Below are 13,161 nucleotides of genomic sequence, written 5' to 3'. Positions count from 1 at the left end.
CAAATCCCTTCTTATTCCTTCGAAATTTGCTCTTCTCCAATCCAGAATCTCAACTTTAGGCCCCTCCTTGCTCTTCCCTAAAACTACCTTAACACTAACAGAATTATGATCACTAGACCCAATTGGATCTTCAACATTAATGTCTGATACCTGACCTAGCTCGTTCCCTAACAGGAGATCCAGTATTACACTGTCCCAAGTCGGTTCCTCTACTAATTGATTCAGAAAACAATCTTGAACACATTTAACGAACTCAAGCCCATCCAGCCCTCTAACTGTATGGGTATCCCAATCAATGTGAGGGAAGTTAAAATCTCCCATGATCACTACCTTATGATTCTCACACATATACGTTATCTCTCTACACATTTGTTCCTCTAGTTTTATTGACCCATTTGGTGGTCTGTAATACACCCCTATTAGCACCCTCATGTCTCCTTCACCCCTCAAATCCACCCAAACAGCCTCACTGGTCGATCCCTCTAGACCATCTTGCCACCTCACGGCAGTAATGTCCTCCCTAACAAGCAGAGCAACTCCTCCCCCTTTTTTACCCCCTGATCTATCACATCTAAAACAAATGTATCCTGGAATGTTAAGTTGCCTGTTCGGCCCCTCTTGTAGCCAGGTCTCACTAATTGCCACAATATCGTGACTCCAAGTATCTGTCCATGCTCTAAGCTCATCTACCTTGTTCACTATGCTTCTTGCATTAAAATATATGCATTTCAGAGAATGTCCCTCAAATACATTCTCTTTTCTACCTTCTACCCTAATCTCAATCTTACCTTTGTTATCGTTTTTATTCTTATCTAGGTGGCCATGCTCCCTTGACACTGCTCTCACACTCTGTTCCCCACCCCCCTGCCAAACTAGTTTAAACCTTCCCACACAACTCTAGCAATTCTGCTTGCCAGCACATTGGTCCTCCTCCAGTTCAAGTGGAGTCCGTCCCTTTTGTACAGGTCCGACCTTCCCCAGAAGAGATCCCAATGATCCAGAAATCTTATCCATTGCCCCCTGCACCATCTCTTTAGCCACACATTTATCTTCCACATCCTCCTATTTCTACCCTCACTAGCGCATGGCACCAGGGCAGCAATCCAGGGATTACTACCTTGGAGGTTCTGTTTTTTAACTTCCTACCTAATTACACATAATCCTGTTTCAGGACCTCATCCCCACTTCTAGCTAAGTCATTGGTCCCCACATGGACCGCGACTTCTGGCTGTTCTCCTTCCCCTTGCAGGATGCTATGTACTCGATCAGAGATATCCCTGACCCTGTCACCAGGGAGGCAACATACCAGCCTGGATCCCCGATCTCGTCCCACAAACCTTCTATCTGTCCCTCTGACTAACGAGTCCCCAACTACAAATATCCTGTTCTTATCCCTCCTTCCCTTCTGAACCTCAGGGGCAGCCCCCGTGCCAGAGACCTGACCCCTATGACTCGTCCCTGATGGGCTGTTCCCCTCAGCAGTATCCAATGCATAATACATATTGCTGAGTGGCACTTCCACAGGGGTACTCTGCACTGGCACTCTCCCTCCTTTCCTCACAGACACCCAATTCCCTGACTCCTGCCTTCTAGGGGTGAATCCATTAGATTGGCAGAGGTAAAACGTTGGCCCCAGTAATGTGTGTTTGAAATGAAGATTTCAGATTTATTGTCAAGGAACATGCATGATATCACGTACTACTCTGAGATTCTTTTTCCTGCAAGGCAGGATTACCACTTTTTTGTAGTACAAAAAAACACATAAGCAAAGGAAGAACTGTATGCAAACTGCATTGCAGAGAGAGAAAAACAAAATGCAAAAGTAAGTCCTTAAATGAGTCCCTGAATGAGATTGTTGAGGAGTCTGATGGGGGAGGGGGAGCAACTGAGTGCATTCCTTAACATTGATTTTGCTGCATTCCTTGTCTTTGGTGCACTGTGCAGGAAACTTCTAGAAGGTAGGTAGTCAGTGGGTTCTGGAATGAAGGAAATAGTTAAAAGGCTGGGAGAATATAAATAGGCATTGCAACTCTCCTTCAGTCCACTTTCACTTGCAAGGAGTTGTAAGTTTCAAAGCCCATGCCGTTTTCTCGGTGGATTGAATGACCTGGTGTTTTATAACATTGGAGTTCCTGCCATTTATTGTCAATGCCAAAGATGCTCGTGGCCTTTTTCTTGCTTTTGATTGTTCTATATCAGATATTTTGAATTGAAATTGGCAGTATGTTGAACTCCACTGTATCCAGTTTGGAAGGAGCAAGATAACTTGATAATACCATTCGAATGTTCTGTTAAAGAACTAAATACACAATTATGCAATCTGTGCCATGAAAGAAAGTTATTAAGATCATTACGAAAACTGATATGCTCAAGGTAACTTTTTAAAAGGGGCATGCTGATGAAGGGCCATTGACCTGAAATATTTGTTTCTTCTCCACAGAATGTTGCCTCGACCAGTTGACCATTTCATTCATTTTCTGTTTTTGTTTTTAATTATTTTAAATGTTAAATTTAGACCTACAGCACAGTAATGGGCCATTTCTACCCACAAGCCTCTGCTGCTGCATTGCACCTAATCAACCTACAACCCCTGGTACACTTTGAATGGTGGGAGGAAACTGGAGCCCCTGGGGAAAACCCACGCAGACATGGGGAAGGCATACAAACTCTTGAGACAATGTGGGATTCAAACCCCAATCCTGATTGCTGGCGCTGAAACAGTGTTGTGCTAACTGGGCTGTTTTGATTTCTTCTGTCAAATTTAAGCCAAATTCTGTACAGTTCTTAATGAATTTTTGGTGGCATAAACTGTTCCAATGATAGTTTGGAAAATCCTTGTATTGAAAAGAAATTGGGTATATCTTTATACATCTGTTACTGAAAGCAAATGTACAGATGAAACAAGCAGATATGTAGCAAATTGTTGACCTGCATTAATTTTGAGTTGAAGTTTTACTACACAATTATGCTGAGCCTTTGTGAAGCCGTAAGTACAGTGGTGTCAACAATTTTGTCCTTCCCTCAGCAAGGACAGAGCTACATTGGAGGGAGTAAAAGGTGGGTTCAACAGACTGACTCCTGGGATGGTAGATTGTCACATGAGGAAAATTAGGTCATTTGATCCTGCATTAACAGGAGCTTCAAAAAATTGGAAATCTTGCAGATTTGTGACCAGGCTAGAGAGACTGGATGTGCGGAAGGCATTTCCCCAGCTCTGGAATCTAGAATAATAATAAAATTATTTGAACGTCATTGAGGAGAAATTGCTCCACTCAGAAACCTCCCCTTCCAGCACCACCCTCCTTCAGCTTGCAAAATTGGTCCTCACTGTCAATAATTTCTCCTTTGAATAACAACAGGAGTCTCAAAGTGGACAAGACGAAGGAGATGATTGTGGAACTCAACGTGGACAGCAAGAAATGCTGACTTGCGCCCATACCTCCTCCCCCCTCACCAGTATTTGGGGGTCCCAAACAGTCATTCTAAGTGAAGCAGTATTTCACTTGTGAATCTGCAGTGATCATCTACTGCATCCAGTGCTCCCTTTGTGGTCTCCTTTATAATGGAGAGACTGGGTGCAGAGTGGGAGATCAAAAAAGTTTGCTGCCCAAGCTACATCTGCTGTAATAGTTGGGATCTCCCAGTGGCAACTCATTTCAATTCCCTGCCTCATTCCCATGATGACATTTGTTCAAGGTCTCATGCACTGCCGGACTGAGACCATCCACAAATGGGAGGAACAACATTTCATATTCCATCTGGGCACTCTCCAACCAGACAACATTAACATAGACTTCTCCAGTTTTTGTTAGCCACCCCCCCCCCCCCCCCAACCCTGCTGTGTCTCCCTCTTGCCTTTTCCTCTGTCTCCTTTCCCCCAGCTCTGCATTCACAGAGCTCCCACTCTTCTGATCTCCCTTTCCTGTCTTCTTATCCATGTCCAGTTATAATTTTTTGCCCTTGATCTTTCTTCTCTCCTTGGCTAGCTGTTTTATTCAGGCACCTGCTTGGTTTTTGCTCGTACCTTGAAGGGCTCACACCTCAATCATTGCTTATATATTTTGACCTCTTATAGATACTGTGTGACCTGCTGAGTTCCTCCAGGATTTTTATGTTTTTCATGCCAGATTTGATTGTGTCACTTTCTATCTTAAACTTTTACATCTGACTTCATAATCTCTTTAAGTGTGCTAAATTTCATGAATTTGTCTTCAACATCTCTTGGGACTGAGATGTGCTTGCTTTCTCTGGGATGGTGGTCCTAAAGTGACAAATAAAACTGATGTGGGAACTGTGGAATCTTCACACGTGGGGTGGCTGTAAAGTTTGTAATGTTGTGCACTTTCTTCCACTTATGCAGGGCTTTTGTTTATTCTTGATGGATGGACACAAGTTTTCTAATTCCATCTCAAATCCTCCTTCTCCAGTGCTCCTCCATTCTGGTCAATAGCCTTAGATTTGCTGGATTTAGTGTTGCATTTTACAAGGAGATCGTGAATGCATAATTTCCTCTATCCACCTGTAATATATTCCCATGGCAACTTGGAATGCATGTGTGTTTTGGGAGCCTGCTGTCAGGGATCTGGGATAGATGGTCTGCTCAACAACAAAGTGACTGTACTTTGCTTTAATGCTGGAGATGTCAGAAGAAAATGCTGATGTCGGTTCACTTTCCAATTAATTTGGAAGAATCTCTGGAGATCGTTTTTATTCTGGCTTTTCCAGTGCCTGAGGTGAATGCTGTTGTGCAGGTCTCTGAAACCGAGAGGAGGACAGCGAACAATGCTCTAGCTCTGAGATGTTGATCTTCAAATAGTATTTACTTTAATCAACCAAAGGCTTTGCTTGTGCATTCACAGACAGGATAAATTTCATCATCTTTACTGGGTTACCAAGATGTAGGATGTCTGTCTTTTCTGGAGTCTCTTTGTAGGTCATTGTGATCAGAAAGAAATGTTCAGTGGAGTAGCTTTTCAGGAAGACTTTTATCTCCTGGATCCTTAGTGTATTGATGATGGAGCACATGCAAATGTCAACTGCATGCTGTAGCTTGTCTAGTGAACTAAAGTGTCTTGATGGTGAACAATGATCAGTGAGCTCATTTTGCTGATGACAAAGTCTCAATCAAGGCTTTTTTGAAATCCGTTTTCCCTCCTTTCTCCTCTCCACTATTCCACAGTATTCTGAAGGGTTCGAGTGAACAGTGAGGGTTCTGTTCTAAATTCAGTTGCTTGCATTTATGTTCAAGTTAAATGTATCTTTTATTTGAAAGAAGAGACATTTTCAGAAAGTGCGTTTCAGGGAGAGGGGCAAGTTTCTTTATCGTGCAAGGAATTTTTTATCGTGCATCAAATGGGAAGCTGCTGCTCCTGCAGTCTGGAACTGTATCCATTGTTATTTTCAATTTTATTGCACCAACATTTTTTGATATTTTCTTGAGATTTGGTCCAATCAAATGCATTTGTTTCCGAGTTGTCAAAACGTTGTGGGGAGGAGAGGGGAGATAAATTTTGTTGCAATATACAGTATTGAAAAATTGATTTATAAATATTTTGTGCTTGGAAAGAGATTCTGCATAATATAGTACTACATTTTATTCATAAACTACTAAAACATTGGTGTACTCCTCCATCTCTAATATTTGAGAACTCCTTATCTGACTAACAAAGCCACAGATTGTCTCCAAATGCTGCAGCATAGCTGGGACAGGCTCATCTGAGTCAGTCAGTGCATTATCTCGAATTTACACATTTTGTTTGAAATACATGGATTTACATTCTTTCCCTGAGGGAATGCTCATGGTGAAATGAATTATGGTAAAATTGTGACTGACCACTAATGTACTATGTATGTAAATTAGTTTTTAACCCTACTAGGATAATCAGGAAATAAAATGTCTGTCAATTAAATGATTAAAGCATCATGGTTTAACTTTTAGCTTGTACAGTGAATGATAAATGATTAAATGTTCCAACAAATACTTTGAAGGGCCTCATGGTTGAGATCAATGCTTACTCTCATTTGGGTATTTTTCTCTTTTTTGAAATAAATCTCATTATCAGTGCCACTTCCAATGGTGATGTGATTTATCCTTGGATAGAAATATTATAAAATTTGCCTGTGATTTAAACAGTTCAACATTCCTGTAAACAATAACAGATGAAATACCACAACTCGTGTTGCCAAAATATTCAAGTTCAAACTGTTAAAAATAGTCATCTTGCATTATTGGTATAAAGTTGTTCTGAAGGAAGGAAATAAATATTAACAGAAAAATGTAATTTTCTTGCCAGCTGACTGAGTCCATGTGTTGTTTCCTGCTGATGGTTAAGAGATCAAATTAATCTCAATATGATTGGGTTTGATAGCTAATTTAACGAGGGCAGCATTTGAAATCGAGTGAGCAAGTGATTCACAGTCCTGTGCAACAGTAGCTTATACTTGTGAACACTTTATATTGTGGGATCATTTACACAAAGTGTATAAAGCGAAATGACAAACTCCAGTCAGGCCTTCTGCTGAAATGAATAGGGTGGTTGTGATTGAATCATTCTTTATCCCTTTTTGTGACTATCTCATGAGGCATGAGATTTCATTTTCCCATGTGGATTCCTGTTGGCAAAATAAAGGGACGATAAGGCAGAGGTGAGATTCTAATTTCAGCATTGGATGTCTTTTGTTGACTTTGAAGGAAATGAAGCAAAAATGTACCATCAGTGTGACAAAACTTGTATCAGCTGCTGGAAATCGTTAAGGGAAGAACAAGGCACTTAACTGGGGAAGCTCCTCCAGCCTCCAAAGATCCTGATATTCTAGCATCCCTGATTTTCAACACCTGAGATTCTTTTGTGGTTGTGCCTTCAGATGGTTCCGCTCAAAGGATTTGTCTTCCTAAACCCCTTTGCAATAATATTTTCCTTAAACTCAGTGTTTTTCAAATGTTCTAAAATCTCTCTCTGACTTGGTATCAATGAGCCGAGTCTATGAAGCACTAACCAGACTTCAAATGTTGCCGTCATTAACTGATTTGTCAAAATCCAGTCATAGAATGAGTGATTTGGTGCATTGGAGAAAAAAAATCCGAGACGAAATATTCACCTGTTGATAGTATTGTTCATTGGAACTTGAAAGTAAATTAGGTGGTGCATTCCTCACATCATTGGTAACCACTCTTCAAGAAGCTGCAAAGCAGCATGGGATCTCCTTTGTACTCGGTGAGTGGTAGCATGTATTTTTTAAAGGATTCTGGTTTAGTTTGAGTTGAAATGGACATTAAACTTTATTTCAAACTTTGTTTGAAATAAAGACGTATGAGGAAGTATTCACATCTAACTGGTGATGATTCTGCATGAATTGAGTTTCTCCAGTATTTGTGTACTGCACTAGACTCCTGCATCTGCAAATTTTCTTGTTTACTACCTTTAATTACAATGGTATAGGAGGCAGAGAATAATGGTGGAAGTATGCCTTTTCAAATTAAAGTCTGTGGCCAGTGATGTATCACAGCAATTGGTGCTGGGACTCCTGTTTATGATTTACACAGCCTTCCATAATGTTTAGGACAGACACCTTTTTTCCCCTGCGCACCTGTGCCAAGTTTTAAATTTGTAATCAAACCATTCACATGTGATTTTTAAAGTGCACATTCCAGATTTTATTCAAGATTATTTGTATTCAATTTGGTTTGACCAATAGAAATTACAGCACGTTTTAAAATGTAGTTCCCTCCTTTCAGGGCACCATAATATTTGAGACATAAAGTAGTCACATTTAGAACTTTGTTGCATATCCTTGCATGCAATGTCTGCTTAAAGTCTGTGATTCATAGACATCACTAGGGGCTGAGTATCTTCTCTGATGCTCTGCCAGGCCTCCACTGCAGCCATCTTCAGCTCTTGCATGTTCAGGGGGCTTGTCCTCTTAAATTTTCTCTTATGCATCTCGAAGGCATACCTAATTGATTTTTCTTCATTTTGATGAGAATTCTTATGTCATCAGCAGTGGAGATCTTCCTTGGCTTACCAGTCCCTTTGCATTTGTTCTGGTTGCATCACTATCTGGTATGGAGGTGCAAGTCCATAGTTCTTTGAAAGTGGGAACACTAATAGGTTGGTGAAGAAGGCATGTGATATGCTTCCCTGTTGCAACTTTGCTAAACACTGCTTTGATTGCACTGGAGTATTGGGTGTAGTTTCTGGTTGTCACACTGGAAAAGGGATTCAAAATGCATTTTTTTTTCACATTTTGTAAAGAGTGCACAGAATTTGTTTTCGTCTGCTGTAAGGTAGATATATTCTTTCTTTCTTTGGCTTGGCTTCGCGGACGAAGATTTATGGAGGGGGTAAAAAGTCCACGTCAGCTGCAGGCTCGTTTGTGGCTGACAAGTCCGATGCGGGACAGGCAGACACGGATGCAGTGGTTGCAGGGGAAAATTGGTTGGTTGGGGTTGGGTGTTGGGTTTTTCCTCCTTTGCCTTTTGTCAGTGAGGTGGGCTCTGCGGTCTTCTTCAAAGGAGGTTGCTGCCTGCCAAACTGTGAGGCGCCAAGATGCACGGTTTGAGGCGTTATCAGCCCACTAGCGGTGGTCAATGTGGCAGGCACCAAGAGATTTCTTTAGGCAGTTCTTGTACCTTTTCTTTGGTGCACCTCTGTCACGGTGGCCAGTGGAGAGCTCGCCATATAACACGATCTTGGGAAGGCGATGGTCCTCCATTCTGGAGACGTGACCCATCCAGCGCAGCTGGATCTTCAGCAGCGTGGACTCGATGCTGTTGACCTCTGCCATCTCGAGTACTTCGACGTTAGGGATGAAAGCGCTCCAATGGATGTTGAGGATGGAGCGGAGACAACGCTGGTGGAAGCGTTCTAGGAGCCATAGGTGGTGCCGGTAGAGGACCCATGATTCGGAGCCGAACAGGAGTGTGGGTATGACAACGGCTCTGTATACGCTTATCTTTGTGAGGTTTTTCAGTTGGTTGTTTTTCCAGACTCTTTTGTGTAGTCTTCCAAAGGCGCTATTTGCCTTGGCGAGTCTGTTGTCTATCTCATTGTCGATCCTTGCATCTGATGAAATGGTGCAGCCGAGATAGGTAAACTGGTTGACCGTTTTGAGTTTTGTGTGCCCGATGGAGATGTGGGGGGGCTGGTAGTCATGGTGGGGAGCTGGCTGATGGAGGACCTCAGTTTTCTTCAGGCTGACTTCCAGGCCAAACATTTTGGCAGTTTCCGCAAAGCAGGACGTCAAGCGCTGAAGAGCTGGCTCTGAATGGGCAACTAAAGCGGCATCGTCTGCAAAGAGTAGTTCACGGACAAGTTTCTCTTGTGTCTTGGTGTGAGCTTGCAGGCGCCTCAGATTGAAGAGACTGCCATCTGTGCGGTACCGGATGTAAACAACGTCTTCATTGTTGGGGTCTTTCATGGCTTGGTTCAGCACCATGACAGAAATAGCCTGAACTGCCTCTTACAGTCAGAGAAAGAGAAGCAAGAGAGTCCCCTCAGTAACTGGATTCACCTCCAGCCTGCCTGCAGCCCCCGCAGCCACACAGAATTTAGTCCCAACCATCAGCGGCCAGAGTGCCAGATCTGAACCACTGACAAAATCAGGAACCCATCAGCACCCTCGGCAACCTCTCTCTCATCCCAGTTACAGTACCTCTTGAGCCAGTGAGAATCCCTCACCACAGTCACCAGCAGCCAACAGCCTGCATGGATTCTTTGCTTCGAATAATTAACAACCTGCTGCCTGTGGGTTCTTTAACAGTAGATCCCCTCACTGGTCCACTACATGGTCACTGTCCCGTGACCTGTTTCCTTTGCCTCTCATTCTCAGATGGTTGGGGGCTGGTGGTCTCTTTTTTTCTGGTGCCCTGTACCAGTCCTTTGCTTTCCCAGATTCTTCAATCCCTTGTGGATACTGCTAAACATAAATGTCGCCATCTTGGGTGCAGACCCTGTGGTTGGAGAATTTTTAAATAAAACCACCTTCAACTCCATTTTCTTTTTTTTTTCTTCTTTCTTCTTTGGCTTGGCTTCGCGGACGAAGATTTATGGAGGGGTAAATGTCCACGTCAGCTGCAGGCTCGTTGGTGGCTGACAAGTCTGATGCGGGGCAGGCATTTATAGGTTGTTTAAAGCCTGTCTGGAGCTGACAACAGTTGGCCTGGGCGGTTGGACTCCATGAGAGTGCTGTGTCTCTTCTTCCTGCAATGGCCTGGTTTGCAGAAGTGGCAGCACTGCTGTTACAGCAGCTCTGAAAGCGCTGCCATCTTAATGTGGTTGTGCTGGGAAGCCTGCAGAGCAGATTCACTAGGATGTTGCTGGATGGCAGGACTTCATTTATGTAGAGAGATTGGATCTGTTGAGTTATCCTTGCAGTGGTGTGACTGAGGAGTCGTGTAATGGAAGCGTACACAAATATCAGAGACATTGATGGGCTAAACAGCTTGAATCCTTTTTCTGATGATCGGTGTAACAAAAACAAGAGGACGTGGTTTAAGATGCGATCATGGAACTACAAAGGAGGTTTGAAGGGTTTTTTTAATATAGATTTTTTAATGTAGGGATGGTGTGGTTAGTACAGTGCTGTTACAGGGCCAGTATCCTAGGTTTGATACTGGCACTGTCTGTAAGAAATTTGTAAGTTTTCCCTGTGCCTGCGTGTGTTTCCTCCAGGTGCTCAGGATTCATTCCACCCTTCAAACTATACAGGAGTTGTAGGTCAATTGGATGTGATTGGGCAGGCACAGGCTCATTGGCTGGAAGGCCCTGTAACTTTAATTTTTGTTATGTTTAATTTTTTTCAATATTGTGGTTGATATTTGAATCTCATGGCCAGAGTCATACAATCAGTACATTTTAGAGACATTCAGGCAGATTTTTAAATGGGCACAGCATGATATAAACTTAATGTGGGCAAATGGGATTAGTGTAGTTGGGCAAAAAAAATTGGGATGGACCTGGTGGATCTGTTTGTGTTATTCAACTGTATAATTGAATAAGCTCTACATGTGACATTAATCCAATAAAAAATCATACAGTTAATTTCATTCCAAATAATAAATTTTAAAGAAGCCAACTTCCCTTTAGAAAGTTTGGTTTGGAGTTTATTTCTTCTTTGGCTAGAGTGAACATTTGTAATATACAAGCAAATGAAGCAGCAGTAGCCAGAGGGGTCTTTTACTGATACTGTCACACAATATCATTACCATTCCCCCACCCTGCACTGAAAGTCATATATAAATTATGGCTACTTCAAAAAGAGAAGTAGGATTGGGAATTGAACTTGAATGGACATTTTATTTTCGGTTTTTAATTTCTGCACCTTGTTGGACTTTGTTAACAGGAGCCAGATGCTATGGCCTTTTTTATTAAAAAAAAATTGAAGATTTTTCTACCTCCCTGCTGTGAAATGGGCTGTGAGTACTCAAGCAGGTTACTAGTTTGCCAATCGACAGCGGTTCCCTGCTTCACAATGCCCTAGACTCTTGCAGGTGTACCAGAGAGTGCAATAAAAGCATATTATTGATGTTGCAGTCTTGAAAGAACATGATGGCATTTTTCTTTACCCCTTGCTTCCCAACCACAGGTTAAGGATCACTGGTAATCAGTGGCATATCTAGGGAATATAGTATTAGTGCCTATGGCAAGCACTGAAATTGCACCCCCCCCACCCCCCTGGTTAAAGCTAGCTTACTTCAATCCATCATCCTGCAGCCGTCCCTTGCCACTGCCATGCCATCCACTTTGCTGGCTTTCCCTTCCCCCTCTTAGAGTCCCATGCAAGTGTGCCTTGTAGACTGTTTTCCTTATTCTAATATATCCTAATTTCAAAGGATCATCTTTCAAAGCAGGAGCTGCAATATCCCAAATTTCTATCTCTTTAAACCAATAAATCAAACTGTGGTTGTTACTTTAGTAGTTTTAAATCATTGCTAGAACAGATAAACATTTTACATAACTTCACCACAAGGCTTTCATGATAGTGAATAACAAAGTATTTACTGTATAAAGGTAGTCATTTAGACTCTAATTACTCAAAAGTTGCCATTACAAAAGCAATAGCTAAAAGCTGCTATTTTTAAAAAAAACAAAGATACAAATTTCAAGAAAAAATTCTCGTGCTCAGGCTTCCTTCACATTTTGTAGAATGAGAGCAAGCATGGGTAGATATTACAACATATTACATGGTCACTATGGTAACACTACAAACAATAGTTCTCTTTAAAAAGACAGGCACAAAATTAAATAAGACTCAAAAACAAAGACTTTAACCTTTACATGCCTGTCTGGGCAAGTGTCGGTGTGCTTCCTGCTCCATTTCTCCCCATTACAACAGGGACTCATTGCAAAGCACTTTAGGACATCCCCAGGATCCAAATAGGAATGCACGTCATGGGATTGGGACTTTGTTGACAGGCCCTTGGTCATGTGAATGATCCCTGGGATGAGCAGATAGGGGAGATTAAGCAGAAGAGGCCAGTATTCCTGGGATTAAAACAAAAGAGGCTCTCGTTAGAAAACTTGAGATTCTGGCAGAAGTTGCAAATGATTCCTCAGCGCTGGCCAAGTCTGGGAGGTGCAGGAGGGGAGATGGGAGCGAATAAGACAAACAAATGGAAATGTTTTCGGTGGGGGGTGGAGAGGGAGAAGTGTGGAGACTGTGGACAGTTGCCTTTGTCCAAATCCAGGCTCCCTGCTCCACGATGGCGGACAGCCCTGCCTCAATGCTGCAGCCATCACCGGACCTCTCCGCTGGCCACTGGAAGGAATGTGTTGGGACAGTTTTATTTAAACAAAAACTGAGATGAATATCTTCACAATGTCAGATCCAAGGCAAGGTGAGGAGAGAGAGCAAGCCAGACTGGAGGCTGGGGAATGGGCACCCTGTTACTCCCAGATTTATAGTAACAGCAGAGAGGTTGTTTTTCACCACAACCCTATCCCATGTTAAACGGCAGGCAATACAATGAAATTTAGGTGCTGGTGCTTGCACTCAGAAACACTGGAAATGTGAGTGAGACAAGATGCGGCGACAACCCCTCTCCACTCATGCAGCACCATGGGCAGTCTGCTTGAATTCACATGGTGCAGTGGAGATGGCAAGCCCTTCTCGGCGAGGTCTGACCACACAGTTACACCCCCCCACCCCCCCCCCCCCCCGGGT

At 42.7% G+C, this 13,161-nt stretch overlaps 1 protein-coding gene across 4 annotated transcripts in view; it reads left to right on the top strand.

The window, feature by feature from the left end:
- The window catches only part of macrod2 (mono-ADP ribosylhydrolase 2), a 1,543,249-nt gene that overhangs the window by 688,915 nt on the left and 841,173 nt on the right, over positions 1-13,161 (top strand). The gene's annotated exons all lie outside the window — the stretch shown is intronic.

This window comes from Narcine bancroftii, chromosome 4 (genome assembly GCF_036971445.1).
Source record: "Narcine bancroftii isolate sNarBan1 chromosome 4, sNarBan1.hap1, whole genome shotgun sequence".
NCBI lineage: Eukaryota > Metazoa > Chordata > Chondrichthyes > Torpediniformes > Narcinidae > Narcine > Narcine bancroftii.
Note: the sequence above shows the minus strand (reverse complement) of the source record. Positions and strands in the feature narration are given on the sequence as shown.